Below are 24887 nucleotides of genomic sequence, written 5' to 3'. Positions count from 1 at the left end.
GGAAAAACTGTCTGCGGAAATGGGCAAACGCTGGCTCCCTCGGCCTGTAAAGCGAGATGAGCTCTGCAATCCCAGAGTCGTTCGCAACTGCACTTAATTGTCAGGGGTCCCTTTACCTTTATGTCCATGAGAAATCTAGATTGTACAGAATCAAACCAAGTATCTGATGGAGTTAACATCAAAATGCTGTTGCAAGTCATTTGTATTGTCCGGATGAAACCCCAGGCTGCATAGTATGATCTTTGTTTTATTTTATTTTGCACAGCCCATCTCAGCTAGCGCAGAGAAGAAATTTAAAGGGTGCTGAAGAAAGACAAAACACCATACTGGCATAGTGACATACCAATATTTGACTCACGTAAGCTAATCCAATGGTGTTTTGTCTTTCTTCAGCACCCTTTAAATTTCTTCTCTGCGCTAGCTGAGATGGGCTGTGCAAAATAAAATAAAACAAAGATCAAGCTAATAAGAAGCTGGTCCGCCACCCATGTTAAATGTTTGGACTTATGACTTGAGCAGCAGAACATGGAAAGTAGTGGAATGGAATCAGGAAGCAAAAGTCATTGCTATTTCCTCATAGCCATTTTTAGACTATTTTACAATGGACTGTGATGAAATTCCAGGGTTGGTGTCTTGGAAACTGCTTTGTGATCAAATTTTTATAACAACAGCTACACTTCTGCAATACAGTGAGAGTTGGAGGCGGGGGATGAGCAATGAAGCAAAGATGAGCGACTGTGACAAAAACTATATATAATGCATGTGGCAGCAACTATAGAGAGAAGTGAAAGCAACTATTGCTAAAGGTCACAAAGGGTTCTCCACAGTGCCATCGTCTGGAGCCCTTTTTGTACTAGTTGCAGTTTTGTATACAAAATATGCTGGCCAAGTGGTTTGGGGGAACTGTAGCAACAAAAGTCAAGCTGAAGTGGATATTTCCAAGGATCTTTCCTCTTTTTGGGTGCAAGAAGTGTAGAGTTATTGTTCATCAATGGAATGATCATAGAATCATAGAATGGTGATTGAACCATTGGTTTGAAATATATTTCCCCATGCTAGCCTGCACAGTTGCAGATAAACTGCAGGTTTGTGTTTTCCCCTGTTGTCTTTGTCCATGGAGTTTTCTTGGCAGGGATACTGGAGTGGCTTGCCGGTTCCTGCTCCAGGTGGATCACGTTTGGTCAAAATTCTCCACTATGACCTGTCTGTCTTGGGTGGCCCTGCACGGCATAGCTCATAGCTTCTCTGAGTTATTCCAGCCCCTTCGCCACGGCAAGGCAGTGATCCATGAAGGGGATCATCTTGTCAGCAAAGGTCCGTATACATAGTAAAGCTATGGTTTTCCCTGTGGTGATGTATGGAAGTGAGAGCTGGACCATAAAGAAGGCTGATCGCCGAGGAATTGATGCTTTTGAATTATGGTGCTGGAGGAGACTCTTGAGAGTCCCATGGACTGCAAGAAGATCAAACCTATCCATTCTTAAGGAAATCAGCTCTGAGTGCTCAGTGGAAGGGCAGATTCTGAAGCTGAGGCTCCAATACTATGGCCACCTTATGAGAAGAGAAGACTCCCTGGAAAAGACCCTGATGCTGGGAAAGATGGAGGGCACAAGGAGAAGGGGACGACAGAGGATGAGATGGTTGGACAGTGTTCTCGAAGCTACCAGCATGAGTTTGACCAAATTGCAGGAGGCAGTGGAAGACAGGAGTGCCTGGTCCATGGGGTCACAAAGAGTCGGACACGACCAAACGACTAAACAACAACAACAACATGTTTTCCCCACAGTGTTGGCTGTGACCTGCTAGTGCTTATATCACATTTACTGATGAGAAACACACACAGTTCCTATCATGGTTACAGGGCAGGAACATTCAACACATTTTCCCCAAAACGCTAACCAGTGCTTCTGCCATTTCAATGACATTTTCTTCATTTTTTGTATTAAAAAGAGGGGTGGTGGTTGGGAGTTGAGTGTTATGTACTTCCCATGCTCCAATAATGCCACCCAAATCTTCTCAGATTGTTTTAAATTGCCTTGTCGGTTGCACCCTCCTGCTTGTAGTAGGATAAGTGAACGTGACTCTCCTTCTGTTTGGGGACAATATAAAACCATTGGCCATCATGTGTCTCTGTGTTCCGAGGGGTTAGCAGGATGAGTGTGTGGAACTGTTTTAGAAGGTCTTAAGTACTGCTTTCCAGCTGGTGAGCTGGGACACACTACTGGGTTGCAACCTGAAGAAGAAGAAGAAGAGTTTGGATTTGATATCTCACTTTATCACTACCCGAAGGAGTCTCAAAGCGGCTAACATTCTCCTTTCCCTTCCTCCCCCACAACAAACACTCTGTGAGGTGAGTGGGGCTGAGAGACTTCAGAGAAGTGTGACTAGCCCAAGGTCACCCAGCAGCTGCATGTGGAGGAGCAGGGAATCGAACCCGGTTCACCAGATTACGAGTCTACCGCTCTTAACCACTACACCACACTGGCTCACCACCTGACTAAATTAGGCCACAACAGTAGTACTGGAAGAGCCAACCTGGGACTTTCTGAATATGTGACACCACCGATCTGTCACCCTTCCCCTATAAATCTTTGCATACTTTGGAAACAATGGGGAAGATGGGGCTTATCAACCTGGGAAGGTAGCCCGTCTAGGAGAAGGAAAAATATGAACCTAAACCTCTGCTGCCCTGTGGGGGGGGGGAGCAGCCTAATGAGTAAACCCTACACAAATCCAGAGCAGAGTTCCTGAAGTGGTTGGATGGTGCCTTGTACGCCTCCTTCCACCAACTCCTGCAGCCAAGCTGGTGCCAAACATATTGCTCTGCTTTCTTTTGGACCACATCAGTGAGACCGAGAGGTGGCGTCTTGTCATCTGGGCGGCCCAGGACCTCCATACACACTGCCCAGGTTTGTGCCCCAGAAAGGTCATGTTGGTTCTGCTGAGGCAGGGTTTGACTCCATCCCAGAAGGCACACTCCACTGTCTCTCAAGACAGACAGGTGCCAACAATATGTCCTACAACGTCATGCATTCCGTAGCTATTCTGTAATTGCAAAGCCCCATTTACCACATAAAGGTAAAGGGACCCCTGACCATTAGGTCCAGTCGTGACCGACTCTGGGGTTGCGGCGCTCATCTCGCTTTATTGGCCGAGGGAGCCAGCGTACAGCTTCCGGGTCATGTGGCCAGCATGACTAAGAACCAGAGCAGCGCACAGAAACGCTGTTTACCTTCCCGCAGGAGCAATACCTATTTATCTACTTGCACTTTGATGTGCTTTCGAACTGCTAGGTTGGCAGGAGCTGGGACCGAGCAACGGGAGCTCACCCCGTCGCAGGGATTCGAACCGCCGACCTTCTGATTGGCAAGTCCTAGGCTCTGTGGTTTAACCCACAGCGCCACCTGTGTCCCATTTACTACATAGCCCCCACTTATAATCTTACTGCAAGTCACACAGGGGAAGCCAGCCTTCTGTAGCATCTAGCTAGGATAAGGTGACTCACTACAACCCCTTCTGCTCCTGTTTCCAGATTGGTTGCTGATATGCATTTAACTATCCCTGGGAAAGATGAGTATCTTTTCCTGATGAACCCTCAGCACCAATAGCAGCAAACCTGGATTGTCTCCATCAGTAGTGTGATCAGGCAAATATGAAACTCGTCAAGTCTATGGAATGCAGACTGGAGCATATCTAGTTCCTCAAAAAAATTGTGCTGTGGAATTGCCGCATACGAAACAAACCAATGACCCAACGCTAGGTCAGAGTAAGTATCTGATAGTCTAGCAAAGATAAATCCCACGGGGAACTTCCCCAGTGTGGGATATTTTCAACTGCAACTCCCAACAGCCTCAGCAAGCACAACCAATAGTCAGGGATGATGGGAGTTGTAGTGCAAAACATGAGGTGGTCACAAGGTTAGGAAGGTTGGCATACGGGTTCTGTGATTTAGCATGGTAGATTCATGAGTGTTTTCATGTACTCACACAAATTGAATCATACTAATACCTACAGAAATGGAGGCAGTGAGAGATTTTACTTTCTTGGGCTCCATGATCACCGCAGATGGTGACAGCAGCCACAAAATTAAAAGACGCCTGCTTCTTGGGAGAAAAGCAATGACAAACCTAGACAGCATCTTAAAAAGCAGAGACATCACCTCGCCAACAAAGGTCCATATAGTTAAAGCTATGGTTTTCCCAATAGTGATGTATGGAAGTTAGAGCTGGACCATAAAGAAGACTGATCACCGAAGAATTGATGCTTTTGAATTATGGTGCTGGAGGAGACTCTTGAGAGTCCCATGGACTGCAAGAAGAACAAACCTATCCATTCTGAAGGAAATCAGCCCTGAGTGCTCACTGGAAGAACAGGTCCTGAAGCTGAGACTCCAATACTTTGGCCACCTCATGAGAAGAGAAGACTCCCTGGAAAAGACCCTGATGCTGGGAAAGATGGAGGGCACAAGGAGAAGGGGACGACAGAGGACGAGATGGTTAGACAGTGTTCTCGAAGCTACCAGCATGAGTTTGACCAAACTGCGGGAGGCAGTGGAAGACAGGAGTGCCTGGCGTGCTCTGGTCCATGGGGTCACGAAGAGTTGGAAACGACTAAACGACTAAACAATAACAACAACAATACCTACAGTCCAGGAATGCGATTCTCTGCAGCGCACGAAGGTTTCCATTCTGCACAAGCAAGAGCTTGCACAACGATAAGCCTTTAGGGCGATATGAATAAGCTTGAAACAGCTCGCACAAATGCAAACCCCAAAGCGATATTTCTGAGAATAAACACAGCGCGGACTGACTCTTTGGTGAGTCACTGTTTTACAGTCGCTTTGTTCTCCGTTGAAATGTTGGGGAACAAGGGAAGGAAGCTTGATACATGCGAGGGTTCGGTCCAAAGCAAACAGCAAAGGCCTCTGCAGAGCTCACCTCCTGCTTATCGGACACACTGCTCTGGGGATGCGCAGGGCCTCTGGAGGAAACTCAGTGTTTCAGTTAATTAGCCTGACATGCACTGCTCTGCTGCCTGTTGAGATCTTTTGCTACCGCGGAAAAAGTGGATGCTAATGTCAACAGCCAGGAATGAACTTGGAGGGGTAGATTCAACGGAAGGGCTTTGGTCTGAGTCTGGCTTCCAGCTTAATTGTTACTAAAGTTAAATTTAGCAAAATTAAGCTGGGTGATGCCCAGAGCTATATCCATAGTCGAAATCAATGGATTTAAGCAGCTCAGGTCCATTGATATCAATGGTTAATGTTGCATATCACCTACTGTACTGACATGAGACTCCTCCAAATGACCTCTTCATTCAGCATCCATCTTGATTTGTTTGCGCAAAGCTTACACAGTGGTTAGACTTCGTCCTGTTTTTATTGAGCCTTTGCCTTGATTTGTTTGCAATCATAAGCACTCGTCCTCTGCATTCATCCTGATTTGCTTGTGAAGCATTTCCCCATTATTCGGTCATCCTGCATGTTATGTACTGAAGTTCTCACCCCGGGCCAGCAGGGGGATACTGTAGATAGTTATGCAAATAAGGGATCGAAAGTGACGTTCAGTGATTGGATAGTTTTAGAAAATTGTTACAGTTACATTGTACTGGAGCTCTATATAAGCAGGCCGACTGAACCCTTCAGTTCAGTTCTGTCCTGGCCTGTGAATAAACAAGAGCTGTTTGAAGAATCGCTGTGTCGTCTGATATGTTCACCCACAACTTAACACTGCACTTTTCAGTTCATTTCCTAGTCACTTTCCAAACTGTAAAAAATCCAGGTTTTTGTTTAGTTTTTTAGTGACTTTGTTGCACTAAGGTCCTTCCAAACATCTGAACAGATCTGAGCCTCGCAAAGTGGCACAGGTCTGGCTCCGGGAGGGCGACATGAACAGCTCCTCCCCCAAAAAAATGCACCTGGGGCATCACCCTGACAGGCCCCACATACACTAGGCCCCTGAGTAGCTGTCATATTGCCCTGCATCAATTATCACAAAGCTTTGGCATATATTTTGAGGGGACACAACAATCTTGGAGGTTTTGAGCAGGGTCAGACATGCCATCTCTGGGGGGCCCGGGCTCCCATAATATTTTCCTGTGGATGCCCTGAGTATGGAGGAGGCGAGGCAGGCATTGTGCAAAACGTTGCCTTAACTCTGGTGCTCAAGCACAACTGCAGCAACTGGACAGGGGCCTGCTCCTCTGCTAGGAAGCCTCCATCCTCCATGTGACAGCCCTTGAGATATTTTAAGATGGCTTTCGTATCTCCTTTCAGTCTCCTCTTTACCTGGCTAAACGTATAACCCTAAACTGGCAAGCATATACACATAGGGAGGGAGATAAAGAAGTTTTATTTTTTGGTTTGTACAGTGGTACCTCGGGTTACATAGGCTTCAGGTTACAGACTCTGCTAACCCAGAAATAGTGCTTCAGGTTAAGAACTTTGCTTCAGGATAAGAACAGAAATCGTGCTCCGGCGGCGTGGTGGCAGCAGGAGGCCTCATTAGCTAAAGTGGTGCTTCAGGTTAAGAACAGTTTCAGGTTAAGAATGGACCTCCGGAACGAATTAAGTACTTAACCTGAGGTACCACTGTACTATTTAACTACACAATGTTCATACAGACACCACTTCATATCAGAAACCTTTGACTGTTACACACACCTACATGCTTTTGGCTCCCATCCAGAAACACACCACAAAATCCATTGTCTGCAGCCAAGCCCTTACGATACAACCACATCTGTTCAGATTCATCAGAGACTCACAACTTAAGGATTTGCACCAAGCATTTTTCAGACTACAGGACTTGCCCAGCAGAGTAGAGGGAGGATCAGATCAGCAAGACCAGACTGGTTTGCAGGAATGCTCTGCTGCAGGGCAGATCTAGAAAAAGGAAACGGCAGAACGTCACGTATGGCTCCCAGCTAAAGCCATCCATATCTTCAGTGATCTGCAGCCTGGACAATAGATAGGGTCCTGGACAATGACTCTTCCCTCCCACATGCCTTGGGGTGGTAAGACTATACTAATAACCCTTCCAACTCAAAATTCTTACCATCAACAACAGGCCACCTAAGACAAATGGAGGGACCAGACCCTGCAAGAAACTGAGATGACCTTAAGGTGATCACGTTTGAACGAAGGGTCTTCAGATGCATGTGTTGATTAGCTTCCTAATTACGCCAGGATGTTTGTGTTATCACCAAGCCGCTTGGTTAATAGGCTGCTTCTCTCCCTGTCTGGTGAATTGTCAGCTATGTCAGATAAGCATAACTGTATGTTCTTTTTGCATTTGCACTGACTTGCGGTGTGTTTCACCATCACCACCACAAGTATATGAGGTCGCCTGTTTAAAGTTACCCCATGTATCTTACTGTATGCTTGTGAAACATGGACCACTAATAAACACCATCTCCAGCTCCTCAAAAGATTCCATCAGTGGTGTCTCCGAAATTTTTTTACATATCACTTGGGAAGACAGGCGAACTAATGCCAGTGTACTGGAAGAAGCAAAGATCACCAGTGTCAACATCAACTTCATATGTTGTTTGGGTGCCTAATTATTGTCTTCCAAAGCAACTACTCTATTCCAAACTTAAAAATGGAAAGTGTAATGCTGGTGGTCAATAAAAGAGTTTTAAGGACTCTCTCAAGGCAAATCTAAAAAAATGTAGTACAGTGGTACCTTGGGTTAAGTACTTAATTCATTCTGGAGGTCTGTTCTTAACCTGAAACTGTTCTTAACCTGAAGCACCACTTTAGCTAATGGGGCCTCCTGCTGCCACTGCACCGCCAGAGCACGATTTCTGTTCTTATCCTGAAGCAAAGTTCCTAACCTGAAGCACTATTTCTGGGTTAGCGGAGTCTGTAACCTGAAGCGTATGTAACCTGAAGCGTATGTAACCCGAGATACCACTGTATAAACACTGACAACTGGGAAACACTGGCCTCCGAGCGCTCCAGTTGGAGAACAGCCGTTACCAAAGGTGTCATGGGCTTTGAAGACGCTCAAACTCAGGATGAAACGGAGAAATGTACTAAGAGGAAGGCGCATTTGGCAAACCCTCACCGTGATCAACTCCCACCCGGAAACCTATGTCCCCACTGTGGAAGGATGTGTGGATCCAGAATTGGCCTCCACAGTCACTTATGGACTCACTGTTAAAACTGTGTTCAAGGAAGACAATCTTACTCGGCTACGAGTGATCGCCAAAGAAGAAGAAGCAGCATCTGATGAATCAGACAATGAGCCATGAAAGTTTATGTCAGCAGTGGGGAGCCTTCAGCCCTCTCTGTCTGGACCTTGGTACTCGCCCCAGGCCATACTGCTCACTGACTCTTCTCCACACCCTCCGTGAGTGCTGTTGCCTGGCTGGAATGTGCCCTAGAACCCTGATGATGCCTCTTGCTTGTCAGAATGGGGGTCTGGGTGGGTGTGGGTGAAGAAAGGTGTGTGGTGTAGAACTCTCCAAATTTTGTGTGACTGAAAAGCAGCCTACTGAAATGTAGCCTATGGTATTCCACCCACTGTCTCCTTTGGCCCCACACACTGCTGAAATGTGAAGGAAAAAGATTTCCCCACCCCTGGTTTATGCCGTGTTGAATTTATTCACCTTTAAAGTGCTAGAGCAGAACCATACCTTCCATCGTTTCTCCGATGAAAATATAAACAACCCCACCAACATGTCTCCAACGAAAATAGGGACATCCTATTCTATATCTTCCAACGTTTCTCCAATGAAAATATGGACATCCTAAATAAAACCAGGACATTCAAGGATCAAATCTGAAACCGGGATGGCTTCTGTAAATCTGGGACTGTCCCTAGAAAATAGGGACACTTGCAAGGTCTGCAAAATAACAGCACTATCCTTCTGCACACTTGTAGAGAATGAAGATTCAGAGATGAGATCTTGGTTCAATGCTGCTGTATTATGGCTTCTTTCTTGTTACTGGGTTGTTGTATTTTGAACTTACCTTGACACACGGAACATCTGCAGGAGCTCGCTGTATTTAAACCTCTCCTGCAGGTTCTGAGACACCTAAATATGGAAATGGAAATTCAGCAAACATTGTTTTCTTTAATCTATGGAAAGATCTGTTCCTTTGATGCTTCCGCTAGCAGTTCTCAGGTGCAGGACTTCTAGAAGTGGCGAAGAAGCGGTTTTTTAAAGGCATCCCTCCAATTAAAAAACGGGAATTTCCGTCCTATCTTATCTGCTATAAAGGGAGGTGTCTTCAGAAAAATTACATGCATGTGCCCAAGCCTGAGCGTTATCAAGAAGGAAGAAACCCTGGATTGTTCAAAGGGTAACATTCTTGCAGACTCAGCCTCTTCTTTCAGACTTCTCTACTGTGACAACATGTAGGAGGCTTAGAATGAAAGCATTGTGCTGATCATACAAATTGGGCATTGTTTTGGGACATAAAGATGAAGAGGGTTTTCAGCAACCCCAAAGAGATCAAAGGTTGATGTCAAAGAGGAATGACCTAATATGCAACAGTCTAAACTAGACCACGGAATACACATAAGAGTTCCCAACATGATTTTGAGGTTACTGAAACTTTTTTTTTTGTTCAATCTCTTTCTCTCTCTGTCACCCAGCCCTATTATATTATCCCTTTTATAGAAGTCGCCAAATGACACACGCATGCTTTTGTACAGAGAGTCTTGAAATAAATGCCCACACACAAACCCCAGTAAATTCTCCTCTGCCATTTTTAATGGCCAGCGTTTTCTGAATATTCCTGAAAGTCTACAAATATTCTCAGGATGTTCTGCAAATAGTTTAATTCATCATCAGCTTTGGACATCCAAAGATGTCAAAACAAAAGCCAATGTTTGACAATATCTAATGGCCAGACATGTGGAAGTCAGCACTTGACAACATATGTTTGTTTACACTGTGGGTTTTTTCTGGCAGTCATACAATCCCATGTTTAGTATAAAGGTAAAGGTAAAGGACCCCTGACAGTTAAGTCCAATGACTCTGGGATTGCGGCGCTCATCTCTCTTTACTGGCCGAGGGAGCCGGCGTTTGTCCGCAGACAGTTTTTCCAGGTCATGCGGCCAGCAGAGCAGAAACCAGAGCAGCGCACGGAAACGCCATTTACCTTCCCGCCGGAGCGGTACCTATTTATCTACTTGCACTTTGATGTGCTTTCGAACTGCTAGGTTGGCAGGAGCAGGGACAGAGCAATGGGAGCTCACTTCGTAGCAGGGATTTGAACCGGCGACCTTCCAATCGGCAAGCCCAAGGCTCAGTGGTTTAGACCACAGCGCCACCTGCTGTGTTTAGTATACCTCCTTACAACTGCCTTATTTAATTTATTTAGGATCACTGGGATCATTTTCTCCACCCCTTCTTCCCAATATTTGAAAGTACTTGGCTTGTATCAGCCAGCATTTGACACTGAGCATCATGGCAGTCTATATTTGATATGTGGCAATTGTTATTTGGCTGCAGTCGACAGCTGATATGCAGAAGAAATTAATGTTTGACAGCAGCAGCAGCTGACTTGCAGCAGAATTTAGTACATTTTCTAATAATTTCACTCAGGCTGCAATCCTATAGCAAGCATACTTACCTGGGAGTATGTCTCATTAAACTCAGTGGGACTTACTTCTGAGCAGACATGCATAGAATTCAACAGCTGGCTTATAAAAATAATATTTTGAGGTAATCAGTGCTTTTTTCCTGGGGGTACTCAAGGGTACTGACACAGTACTGACACCTTTTTCATGTTAAAAGTGTGGCACTTATTATAACAACTTCATGGTGAGTACAGACACCTTTTTCTTTTCTTTTTTAAGCACTAGGTAAGTTTCAATTCCAAACAAATTTCAACCCCAAAATCTGATTCAGAATTTGATAATTCAGACTGTGGAATTCCACTCAACACTAAGCATATATGTGAGGGGAAATTAGACACTACTTAATAAAAAAACTCTCTAAGTGGTATAATTAATAAAATTATCAATGAAACACAGAAAGATGATAATTGTTGAACTGTGTCCTGTAGCTCCCTCTGTCATTGCTGTGCACTTCTTATTCTTCTGGGGCAAATTAGTTTGTTAACTAATGGAAAAATAACAGAAGCAAGGCTCCCCACACACCCATCCAACATAAAGACAGTCAGTGATTTACTAGGAAAAGCTACCAGGGGGAAAAAACCCAGGGAGAATAGGAGCATTCAATTGCCTCCTGAGAAGAGGCCATATCTTCAAGAAGCTGGATTTAGTTGCACAGCTAAGATAAGGAACCTGTAAAGCTTGATGCACCATCTGTGGAGATTTCGTCGGGCTTTTTCCTCTTCCGAAGCCTCACACGCCCATAAAGGCAGTGTTGTCGAAAGTATGTTGGCAGGCACACAAAGATCTCTGTGATGTGAAAGCCAAGGCCTTTTTATAAACCAGAGAGCACAGGCTGCCAAGGGAAGCCGTTGGCTAAGTCGATGGTTTAGTTAACACAGCTTTCCCTATTTTCCAGGCTATGAAGGCCACACTGTGCTCCTTGCAGGAGAATCTGGAGCCCTCATTGAAAATGGACTGCTAGGAATATGTATCACTGACAGTTTTGAAGCAGTGAATTGCTTACTATGGTTTGGGCAACATTTGTGTATCTTTGAGTTAGAGGAACTTAGCAGGGGATTTGGCCAAGTTAGACAACGCACACACACACACCATTCTGGTCAATTCCAAAGTGAACTGATTCAATGGGAACAGCAGACTTCATTGTACATTTGGTAGGGGAGACTTCGTCTGAGGGATCCCAAAGAACTTTGTGATTCTAGGTTATAAGATTGGTGTTTAGTCGGGAGAAGGTACCGTAAATGGAACCAGCAAGCCTGCTGATTATGTTCTTTATGGCTTGATGGAGTGGTCCAGTACTCTGTCTTGTCCCTGAAATGTCTCTCAATGGATAGGCTGTTCTGGAAGGAGAGGGACAAAACAAAAAGCTGCCTTAGACTGAGTCAGACTATTGGCCCATCTAGCTCAGGATAGTCTACAACAACAACAACAGCAACAACAACAACAGGAGCAGCAATTTATTATCTATACCCTGCCCATTGGGCTGGGTTTCCCCATCCACTCTGGGCGGCTCCCAACAGAATATTAAAAACATGATAAAACATCAGACATTAAAAACTTCCCTAAACAGGGCTGCCTTCAGATGTTTTCTAAAAGTCGGATAGTAGTTTTTTCCCTTGACATCTGATGGGAGGGCGTTCCACAGGGTGGGTGCCACTACCAAGAAGACCTGGTACCCTGTAGCTTCACTTCTTGCAATGAGGGAACCGCTAGAAGGCCCTCAGAGCTGGACCTCAGCTGAACGATGGGGGTGGAGACACTCCTTCAGGTATACTGGACCAAGGCCGTTTAGGGCTTTAAAGGTCAGCACCAACACTTTGAATTGTGCTCAGAAACATACTGGGAGCCAATGTAAGCCTTTCAGGACCTTTGGTAGTACTCCAAGGTTTCAGGCAAGAGTCCTTTTCAGGCTTGCATAGAGAAACCTGGGATCTTCTGCCACAGCACTATGACCCTTCCCTGTTTGCTGATTTGGGAATCAGGACTGGCTTCCCCACCCACGCCACCCATGAGATGTGATGTCATCAAAGAATCATAGACTGGAAGGGAGGGACCATGGGGGTCATCTAGTCCAGCCCCAACGCAGGAATCTTTTGCCCTTTATCAGGGTGTCTGTATGTGTGAAAGAAGACAGTAGACGGGCAATCACGGAATTTAATCTGCAAGGCACATGGAGGCCCAGTTTGCTCTCTGTGAGAATCCTGTGCTATAGCATTGAGGGGGTGGGGTAGAAACAGAGGGTGGAACTCAATAAAGTTTTGTTCAGAGAGTAGACCTAACTTAGTCCTGTTCATTAATGTCAATGAGTCTACACTGAAACATAGCCAAATGCCACCCAGTACAGTGGTACCTCGGGTTACAGACGCTTCAGGTTACAGACTCCGCTAGCCCAGAATAGTACCTCGGGTTAAGAACTTTGCTTCAGGATGAGAACAGAAATCGCACTGTGGTGGCGAGGCGGCAGCAGAAGGCCCCATTATATACAGAATGCAGCAGTCTGATTGGTCCACAGGAGCCACCCAATCCAGCTCCAGGTGGAAGTGAATCCACAACCTGATTGGCCTACAGGAGAATCACGGAATTAGCCAATCACGTGGGGGCCATTGTGTAAATGATGTCTATAAAGCCGACATTCTGGGGGAACTTCATTCCTTCTCACCACTATGAGCTGAATAAAGAGCATGAAATCCACTCTCAACTCCGAGTATATTTCAGTCAAGCAGGTATTATTTGCACCAACCCTCTTTACGCAAGTGACCCCAGCACTTACAAACATTTGCACCAAGGGGCAGAGATGGCTCCTCAACCTTCGTGAATCAATTTTGTAAGCCTGCAGTCAGGAGGGGGAGCTTTCGCTTCCCTTGAAAGGGCATAGCTAAAGCTACAGCACAGCCAAGTGGGCACATTCAGAAGAACAGCTCAGTAGTCCTGTGCCAGACTGTGGCGAAGACTAGCTGGCTGGTTTAGCTCCTACCCTATTGCTGCTCTTTCTGCCCAAAGTGGTTGCATGGTCCATTTCCCTGCAGACTCTTTCTGGCAGCAGCAAAAGTTCAGTGGCTCAGATAACGAAATGCTTATAAGGCACACTGGTCTCAATTACCGTATTTTTCGCTCCATAAGACACACTTTTTTCCTCCTACAAAGTAAGGGGAAATGTGAGTGCGTCTTATGGGGTGAATAGCGCTGCACGGAGAGGTAGAGCTGCGCAGCGCCCCTTCAGCGAAGCGGGAGGAGGAACGGAGCCCCTTCTGTTCCTCCTCCCACTTCGCTGAAGGGGCGCTGTGCAGTTCTCCCTCTCTGCGCCACGCCCCTTCAGCGACATGCCTGTCCTGGCTTCTGCCTTAGCCATGCGCAGCCTCTTCCGGGCAGGGGGAGCCTTCATCCCGCTGCCCTGAAGAGGCTTGGCGCGGTTATCCCAGAAGCCAGAACAGCCACACGGTATCCCAGAAGCCATATCCCTCTTGCTGTTCAGGCTTCTGGGATTCAAAATAATTTTTTCTTGTTTTCCTCCTCCCAAAACTAGGTGCGCCTTATGGTCTGGTGCGTCATGGAGTGAAAAATACGGGATATCCGTATCAGATTGAGACACAGCTCAGTCGGTAGAGCGTGAGACTTTTAATCTCAAGGTTGCAGGTTCGAGCCCCACGTTGAGCAAAAGATCCCTGCGTTGCAGGGGGTTGAACTAGATGACCCTCATGGTCCCTTCCAACTCTACAATTCTATGATTCTGGGATCTAAAATACCTTCCCATCTAGCCATCTTTGCACTTTTTGAATACCAGATATATATTTTTACAGCTTGGCTCAAAATAAACTCACTACGGACATTGATGTGTGCTGGGTGTCTGTATTAAACTGACCACAGACACTGGAAATGGACATCCCTACCATTAGGCAGAGTGAGGCAATCATCTCAGGCAACCCTTCCCTCCAGCTATTCCTCCTAGACCCACACCCGTCATTCTCCTAAGCACTCCCTAAGCAAGTGGGACCCTCTGAGTTCCACTCAGGTGCAATGAACGATGCTCTCTCACTTCCAGTGCTGAAGGAAAATGCAGCCACCAGCCCAGTCAGCTTCTGTACCTGAAATGCAGGCAGCACTATCTTGTCTTTTGCCTCAGGCAGCAAACTATCTTGAGCCAGTCTTACACCACCAGTTGGGGGCAGGGGAAGAGAGAAAGTAACTCCAGGTGCTCGATGAAAGGTTTATTTCAGGCCCAACACACATCAGAACAATCCGTCCATGGTCGGTGGCCGTGAGGGCCGAGAGGCAGCGCCTCCTCCTCCTCCAGGCCTTTGGTCAAAGTCACAGCAGTTTCAGATCTGTGGGTGGTCAACAAAAGTTTTCTGTCCTTCTCATGAGCCATGACCTACCAGCTCTATAGAAATAGCACGCTGGGGAATACAGTAGTACCTCGGGTTAAGTACTTAATTCGTTCCGGAGGTCCGTTCTTAACCTGAAACTGTTCTTAACCTCACCACTTTAGCTAATGGGGCCTCCCGCTGCCACCATGCCACCGGAGCATGATTTCTTAATGATTTCTTAACCCGAGGTACTATTTCTGGGTTAGCGGAGTCTGTAACCTGAAGCGTATGTAACCCGAGGTACCACTGTAGTCTTCAGGAGAGCCTAGATGAATATAGTCTCAGCAGATCACCCACCCAGCTTTCCCTTCAGTTTGACAAAGCTATCAATTCTGCATTGGCACAACAGGTCAGAAACAGAATCAATTTCAGGGGCTCCCTGAACACATACAGATTTTGTGACAACGTTTGGACATTTGTACTGAATGAAGTTGAATTCAGAGAGATCACAGAGCTTGTGGAAGTGCATAAAGTGAAAATGATAGCCTGTGATGTGGAAAATACTGCTGCAGATTGAAGAGGAAGATGGGCTCCTGTGCCAGCAATGTCTTTAAGAGGCTGCAATTCTGAGAGAGGAGGGTGGTGAAAGAGTGTGTGGGTGACTATTTTAATGATGCAGATATGAGTAATCCATGCTGGAATGCCTTGTGGAACTGTCTTGGCACAATTTCTGTAGAGCATCTTTTGGGTTCACCTTAAAGACATGAAGACAAAGAATATTGCTTTTTTAAAAAGAGAGAAAGAGAGAGAGAAACAAAAAAATAAGGATGAAAGGTTGTTGCTCTTTGGTCCATCAAGGTAACTTCTCCAATAAACATTTTATAGAAGAAGAAGAAGAAGAAGAAGAAGAAGAAGAAGAAGAAGAAGAAGAAGAAGAGGAAGAAGAAGAATCCATTGCAGATGCATTTTGGACAGCAATTCTCGTCTAGCTCCAGCCCTCATGGCTGATGGCCGAGGATGATGGGAGATGTAGTCCAAAACAACTGGAAGACACCAAGTTGGCAAAGCCTAGTGTACTTTGCTTTAAGAATTTGCCATTAAAATGCACTGTATAAATATGCAGCAAATAATTTAATAGCTTCCTGCACTAGGTTCCACATGCCAAGGGTACAAGTCTCTTCTCTTAATGAAGAGTGACTTAAAAAAAAATATGTTGTGCCAGATTGGTTGATTTTAAAACACCCAGAAACAAAAAACCTTAAACACAATCTTAGCCTCAAAAGTGAATCAAATTACAACTAGAAACAGAACTTATAGAACCCAAAACTAAGATACTATCAAGAATGTATAACTTGCTGCTGAAATGGAATACTCAGGATGAAACGGTTAAATCTACTATAATTAAATGGGCACAAGATGTTGGACATAACATTATGTTCGCTGACTGGGAACAGTTGTGGACCACAGGTATGAAATTTACGGCATGTAATGCCTTAAGAGAAAATATTATGAAAATGATATACAGGTGGTACATGACCCCAGTCAAGCTTGCAAAAATTTATCATTTGCCCGATAATAAATGTTGGAAATGTAAAGAAATTGAAGGTACTTTTTTCCACCTTTGGTGGACGTGCCCTAGGATTAAGGCTTTCTGGGAAATGATTTATAATGAACTGAAAAAGGTATTTAAATATACCTTCCTGAAGAAACCAGAGGCCTTTCTCCTGGGCATGGTCGGCCAATTGGTGTTAAAAAAGGATAGAATTTTCTTTATGTATGCCACAGCAGCAGCAAGAATACTCATTGCAAAGTATTGGAAGACGCAAGATCTACCCACTCTGGAAGAATGGCAGACGAAATTGATTGACTTTATGGGACTGGCAGAATTGACTGGCAGAATTCGTGACCAGGGAGAAGAATCGGCAGAAGAAGAATGGAAGAAATTTAAAGATTATTTGCAAAAATATTGTAACATCGGCAGAAGAAGAATGGAAGAAATTTAAAGATTATTTGCAAAAATATTGTAACATCAAGGAATACTGAGTGATGTTGGATTGAAATTAAGGGGTGGTCAGCTGTAATGGTACAAAAGAATATGAAAAAATAGCTCTTTTTTGTACATAAGTTAAAGTATAAGTTACAATAATTTAAGAAGATGGATAGAAAATAAGGTTTATAGCTGTAATGCTATGAGATAAGGATTTGCTGGATGAACAATTTGAACTGGAATACAAGAAGGGGAGGTATGAGGAGGTCAGGGAAATATGTTATTGGAAAATATGATATGAAATTTATGTGTTTTTAATATTTTTTCTTTTTAACTTTTTTCTCTTTTTTCTTTTTCTTTGTGGTTTGTATAAAATGGAAAATTTTAATAAATATCTTTTTTTAAAAAAAAACAAAAGTGAATCAAATTACAAAAAAAGGAAAGGAAACACAACTTCCCGGCATCTAAGGCAACAAGCAAATAAATCATTCCACTTATTTTTTAAACTCGTGTTAACAGCATCGTCATAATTATTTAACAAGCAACCACAACAAACGCTGGACAAATGCCGTGCTGTTTTGCCATTTCGTTCTGAAGAGATCCAAAATTTGCCTTTAATTCTTGCTTTTTTTGGTTTTTTTGTTTTGTTTTTATTAAAAATTTTCTTGTTTTGCAGAAGTATGTGTAATGTCTCTCGTATTTTTTCCATGTAACATTTTTACAAATCCGTTTCATTTGTTGAGACATTAGGGGGAGAAAAAAAAGGGGTGGAGGGGGGGAGATGGGTGGGGGTGGGGTCGGGTGGCGATGTTTCTATTATGCTTACCGTATGTAGGGTTTGGTGTCAGAGTTGCTTGTGCTGTTCACTTGTGTTCCTTTGGTGGTGAGAGAGGTTGGGGTTGGCCTAGGGTGTGGTTGTTTGTTTGTGATTGGCTGTGGTGATCTTTGTTTTCATGTGTGAGTGGGGTGAGAGGGTGTTTTGGATCAGGTTAGTCATTTTGATTTGTATGCTATTGGTGGATTATTGTCATTGTCTTGTTAGGCTGTGTATGTGATAAAGGGGAGCCATACCGGGGTAAAGGCGTCTTCTTCTGTTTGTCCCCGTGTCAGTCTCAGTTTATTGGTTAATTTTTCTAGTGGGGCTGTTTCCCATACTATTTGGTACCATTGGTCTATGCTTACTTCTGACAGGTCTCTCCAGTGTCTGGTTATGGTGTTTCGGGCTGCTGAAAGTAGGTGGGTTATGAGTTCTTTGTGGTGTAAATGGGCATTGTTGTCTTGGAAGATGTTTAGTAGGGCCACACCAAGTTAATTCTTGCTGAGACTCCCTCAACCCACTCCTAACTCTATCCCCACCTCCACTGAAATCTGCATTGTCATCGTTGACTTTTCAAAAGCCACTTACAACACAGTCATGGAGCTAGCATAAAAACAAAGCATTGCATGAAACATTCAGACTTAAGTGTCACACACTAATCTGCAGATTGCCAGGGATTTCAGTTATATCTCTTTCCTACAACATGTGAGGTCAGTAAGAGTTGTTTTCAAGAATTAACATTTTTAGATTTTATTCTGAAGAGCCAAATGCCGCAACAATTAAGCAACCTTAAGTGTCTGGTAATGCAACCTTTGCATCTACCCAGTTAAGAAGCCTCAGTAAATGTTAAAACCAATTAAAGCTTCTGCTTCATCAGGGCAGAGGATCAGAGTTCAAAAAAAGATCAAGGTCCAAAAGCAAAACTATAAAATACATGGAGGTACGAAGGACATTTCAAACACTTTGTTGTTGTTGTTTAGTCGTTTTGTCGTGTCCGACTCTTTGTGACCCCATGGACCAGAGCACGTCAGGCCCTCCTGTCTTCCACTGCCTCCCACAGTTTGGTCAAACTCATGCTGGCAGCTTCAAGAACACTGTCCAACCATCTCGTCCTCTGTCATCCCCTTCTCCTTGTGCCTTCAATCTTTCCCAACATCAGGGTCTTTTCCAGGGAGTCATCTCTTCTCATGAGGTGGCCAAAGTATTGGAGCCTCTGCTTCACGATCTGTCCTTCCAGTGAGCACTCAGAGCTGATTTCCTTCAGAATGGATAGGTTTGATCTTCTTGCAGTCCATGGGACTCTCAAGAGTCTCCTCCAGCACCATAATTCAAAAGCATCAATTCTTCGGCGATCAGCCTTCTTTATGGTCCAGCTCTCACTTCCATACATCACTACTGGGAAAACCATGGCTTTAACTATACGGACCTTTGTTGGCAAGGTGATGTGTCTGCTTTTTAAGATGCTGTCTAGGTTTGTCATTGCTTTTCTCCCAAGAAGCAGGAGTTTTTTAATTTCATGACTGCTGTCACCAGGGCTGGTCTGGTGTGGTTCTCTCCCACGCTCAGCGCTGCGCTGGGTGGCCGCTGCACTGTCCCTCCCCCAGATAGTCCCTCGCTCTCTCTCCGCACCGCACGCCTGGCACCCACCCCCTCCACAGTGGGCGGCGACCCAGCGGCTCGGATCGGATTCACACAGCCAGCACTGCAGTGAGAGAGAGTGAGTGAGCCAGGTAGGGGCAGAGAGCTGCGAGTGCGAGCGCGCCCCCCCCCCAGATGTTGCGCCCAGTGCGGCCGGCCCCCCCTGCACCCCCCACGCTACGCCACTGCCCTTGATTAGGTCCAGTCATGGCCAACTCTGGGGTTGTGGCGCTCATCTCGCTTTATTGGCCGAGGGAACCAGCGTACAGCTTCCGGGTCATGTGGCCAGCATGACTAAGCCGCTTCTGGCGAACCAGAGCAGCGCACGGAAACGCCGTTTACCTTCCCGCTGGAGTGGTACCTGTTTATCTACTTGCACTTTGATATGCTTTCGAATTGCTAGGTTGGCAGGAGCAGGGACTGAGCAACGGGAGCACCCCATCGTGGGGATTCGAACCGCCGACATTCTGATCGGCAAGTCCTAGGCTCTGTGGTTTAACACACAGCGCCACCTGCGCCCCTTAACCTTAGGGATAAGAGGGAATATATTATAAGCAATACAATGAAACAAAGTCCTGAAGAAGCAAGAAGTTCTCCTTGCACTGAATTGGTTCCTTTGCAAGGATCTTCCCCATTCAGAAGCCCATATGCATATGAATAAACAAATGCCCCCAATTGCCTAGCATGGGAGCCAAGCAAATACCCACCTTCATTTGATACCCCTTCCACCAGCTGCAATCCCAAGTGAATTTAAATGCAAACTGGACAGAGTTCGTTCTTTGTAAGAGCATAGCAGCACCTGCCCCACAGCGCAATAAAACTAAGCGAATGCTGCCCAGGGGACATGGGAGAAGCTTTGTTCTGCTGGATAAATGCCACAGCAGATGTACTAGCATGAGCCAATAGCGACCCCCAGTGGTTGATTGGATTACCTCCACACAGAGACAGGGGAGCCGCTCAAAAATCACCAGGTAGCGTGCAAGCTTTTGAGTTCTGCAGGGCTCTTCTTCAGAGCAAAAACAAAAAGGGGGAGCAAGGGCAGCTGCCAGTAGGCAGCCACTGAGTGGAGTTCCACCACTGACTTTTTTAAATTCAAAAAATTTTAGCTAGTGTGCAAAATAGGATCAAGCATTGGGAGTGCGGTTTGTACCCAGGATCTGTTTCATTGGAATGAAATCACGAGAGTCTTTGGCACTTTTGTGATACTTGATTTGACTCATACCTATAGGCAGGTAAGCACAGTGGAGCTGCAGCTTAACTCCCCAGATGTCTCAGAGTTGACTGCTCCTCATCAGATTTCTAGAGTCCAACAGCCAGCCTCCGAAATACTGTGAGCTTCCAGAGTCTAAAACAGCCTCTTTTCCTAACTGTGTGCGACCCCAAAACTGTCAGTCTACTGTTCTCTGTCAGATTCACAAGCACCCCAGTGACATCACCTCCACTCAGGAGAGAGAGTCAGAAACCTGTGTCTTTGATTGTCATACTGGCTATCATCTTCTTGAAGTGTCTGTAGCTGTTTAGCACTGGTCCTAAAGGATCTACACTGGCTCCCAGTATGTTTCTGAGCACAATTCAAAGTGCTGGATTTAAAGCCCTAAAATGGCCTCAGCCCTGTATACCTGAAGGAGTGTCTCTACCCCCATCGTTCAGCCCGGACACTGAGGTCCAGCTCCGAGGGCCTTCTGGTGGTTCCCTTGATGTGAGAAATGAGGTTCCAGGGAACCAGGCAGAGGGCCTTCTCGGTGGTGGCACCCGCCCTGTGGAACGCCTTCCCATCAGATGTCCAGGAAATAAACAACTACCTGATTTTTAGAAGGCAACTGAAGGCAGCCTTGTTCAGGGAAGTTTTTAGTGTGTGATGTTGTATTGTGCTTTTACTATTTTTTGTTGGGAGCTGCCCAGAGTGGCTGGGACAAACCAGTCAGAGGAGTGGTGGTGCGTGTTGTTGTTGTTGTTGTTGTTATCAATACCGTCCTACTGGGCACAGGATCAGTGGTGGATTTTGTCCCAATGGCAATAGCACCTCCTGGGCTAGCCTATGCAAAAATGACCTGGCCAAGCTAGGCCATTAAGAAACAATAAAGGACCATTGAGGGTCATTGGCAATGCAAGAGAATTGTCCTCCCCCCTTGCCTTGACGTGTGAACAGAGACTGGGGGTCAGAAAGGTTGCCAGGGTAAGTGGGGGTGAGGTGACAGGAAAAGAGATTTTTGAGCAAGGGTTGCTGGATAGAAGAAGGGAAGAAGAAAGATTGGGATCCATCTTGGGAAGGCCGGCCAGGAGAGATGGCTTGCGCTCCTGGGTTGCACTACTGTGGAGGAAAAGCCCCTCTTAAAATGACCATGCTGTAAGCTCTGGGCTCCCTCCATGCAGACTGAAGGTGTAAATAGGGGTGGATCTATGCACGGGGGGGAGGGGGAGGACCAACTATAAATAAGTCAGAAAAGAAAGGGGGAAAAACATTATGTAAAAATCACATAGAAAATTTGTTTGCTCTCTGGCGCCATCTGATGTTGCATGTTTATAACGAATTCAAAATGTTGGGTTTTTTACTAATGTAGCTGAGTCCTTGATGAATAAACCATAAAGCTATGATAGTCTCCACCATGTCTAAATTCTCCAAAGGACCACAGGTCCTGGGTGAGTACCTGGAACCCCTTGGAATCTTACTGCCTGACAGAGAGTGGAGGTGACACCCGCCTTTTGTAACAATATCTATTGCATTTGCACTATCCATTACATTCAAAGCAGAGGTGCAAGCCTCTTCAGTTGTACTGACTCAATAGCCAGTGTTAGGTTCCTGCCCTAAGTAAGGAGCTGATAACAAATCTAGATTAGCCTGCTAGTGAAGGTAAAGGTAAATCTAAAGGACCCCTTGATGGTTAAGTCCAGTCAAAGGTGACTATGGGGTGCAGTGCTCATCTCGCTTTCAGGCCAAAGGAGCTGGCGTTTCTCCACAGACAGCTTTCCGGGTCACGTGGCCAGCATGACTAAAGCATTTCTGGCACAACAGGATACCATGATGGAAACCAGAGCGCACGGAAATGCCATTTACCTTTCCACTATAGCAGTATCTATTTATCTACTTGCACTGGTGTGCTTTCGAACTGCTAGGTTGGCAGGAGCTGGGACAGAGCAATGGGAGCTCACTCTGTTGCAGGGATACAAACTGCCAACCTTCTGATCAGCAAGACCAAGAGGCTCAGTGGTTTAGACCACAGCACCACCCAGCGGCAGAGCATATGCCCGTGCTCCCGAGGGGGCATGGCACACTCCCAAGGGGGGCATGGTTCGGAGGTTGCCCTCCCAGGCGCGGCGGGATAGCTGCTTGGGTGCCCAGAGTGGCGCGCGCACCCTGCAGCCGGGGCCGGAGCGAGACGCCCGTGGCGGACATTCAGCACACCGCCCGCCCACGACTCCCAAGCCTCACCCAAGCTGTCAAAAACAAAGGGGGAAAGGGGGAAGGCTGCTGGCAAAGCGGTGCAGCTCCCCTCCTTACCCCAGCAGCTCGGGGTAGGCTTGGGAGTCGCGGGCGGGCGGCAAGCCAAATGTCACCCCCCTTGGTGAGGGCATCCAGGGCAGACCACCCCCACCGCACCCCCTTCCTACGTCCCTGGCACCACCCACGTCCTAACAGTGCATATAAGAGTGTATAAGTTTACTCAGGTGTGGTTTGCAAAAGGACCACAGGAAGTGTTCAGGGAACTGGGGGCAAGAAGAAGTAATAACCCAAAAACAGACCACCAAGGACAGAGCATGCACAATAAACGTGGTATGCTGGCTGTCAGCTGGAAAGAAAAGAGGAAGGATAGGGGAGATCAAAATGGCATATCCTGAAGGGGTATGTGGCGGATTGGCTCAAACCTAATAAGAGCATTCCTGTTAAGAGGTGAGGATACACTTCAGTATTTTGTTGCAGGACCCCCCCTTCCTGACCATTTTTTTAACTCGCTAAAGTGTGAATTGGTATTTTGGAGTAAACTGCTGCAGGAAGCGGGTTTCAGCTACAAGAATTTTCTGCAATACATAATCCATACAGTGATACCTTGGGTTACATACACTTCAGGTTACATACGTTTCAGGTTACAGACTCCGCTAACCCAGAAATGGTACCTCGGGTTAAGAACTTTGCTTCAGGATGAGAGCAGAAATCGTGCTCTGGCGGCGCGGCGGCAGTGGGAGGCCCCATTAGCTAAAGTGGTGCTTCAGGTAAAGAACAGTTTCAGGTTAAGCACAGACCTCCGGAACGAATTAAGTACTTAACCTGAGGTACCACTGTATTTGGAAGGAAATGGGACCATGTGTAAGAACTATTTTAAAAAAATGCAATCATTTGCCCATAGAAGAAACCCATATTATACAGTGGTACCTCGGGTTACATACGCTTCAGGTTACATACGCTTCGGGTTACAGACTCCGCTAACCCAGAAATAGTGCTTCAGGTTAAGAACTTTGCTTCAGGATGAGAACAGAAATTGTGCTCCAGTGGCACGGCGGCAGCAGGAGGCCCCATTAGCTAAAGTGGTGCTTCAGGTAAAGAACAGTTTCAGGTTAAGCACAGACCTCCAGAACGAATTAAGTACTTAACCTGAAGTACCACTGTATACCATCAGGCCCTCTCTGTGCAAATAGCACTTAGCATTATTGCAAGGGCACGGACCACACAACGACAGGGTACAGGGCCTGGTCACTGTGTGGCGACTCATTTTGCCTTGATAACCGGCTAAAAACCAAAGCAAACCCTCACCAATTTCTCTGTTGAAGTTCTGCTAATGGATTGTTGACCCAGACTAGATCAACCGTTGTCATGAACTGGCTGGACGCAGAGGAATGGTGGAAGGAACCAGCTGGAGAACCCCCAAGGGAAGAAGTCTCAGACCCCAGGGATTGGTGGTGGGGTGACGATGAGTGGTCAAAGAGAGAAGACTCGGAAGAGGAGGTGTCAGAAGTTGAAGGGGTAACAGGGCTTAGTGAGCAGGGGGAGTCTGTGGTAGAGAGAAGTCTGGAATCAGAAGCAGAAGATGAAACAGGAAAGTGGGAGGAGGAAAGCCAAGAGGCAGAGATGAGTCTGGCTGGTGAAGACACAGGTGTCCCCCCCTGTGACAAGCTCCCTTCCACCCCCATCTCCCAGAACCAGAAAAGACATGCAGGCCGCATGCAGACACAGTCTCCGATTGCTTGGGGAAAGCCCTGGAGAGGAGGAGACTCAGACGGCTTTGGGGAGACAGGGGTTTTCAGTCTCAGCAACTGATTCATGGGGTAAGGCCTACCGGAGATGAGCTGCTGTGCTCATTTAGGCCTGACACTGTGAAGATTGTGTTTTTGCTCATGAAGAGTTAACTCCAGCTTTGAACACTGTGATTTACTGACGGCTCGCTCTTTGACGACCACATACGAAAATGTGAACGAACCCTTAAACATACCTTTATTTTACTACCACTCCATTCACTTCAGAAACCCAAGTCGACAACAGAAGGGAAAGCGAGAATCATGTGCTGTAGAATGATGCTGTAGGATGATTTCAAAGCACTTTGGTGACTCATAAGCAG

Source organism: Podarcis filfolensis (assembly GCF_964270895.1).
Source record: "Podarcis filfolensis genome assembly, chromosome: 1".
In the NCBI taxonomy this organism is placed as follows: Eukaryota; Metazoa; Chordata; class Lepidosauria; order Squamata; family Lacertidae; genus Podarcis; species Podarcis filfolensis.
Note: the sequence above shows the minus strand (reverse complement) of the source record.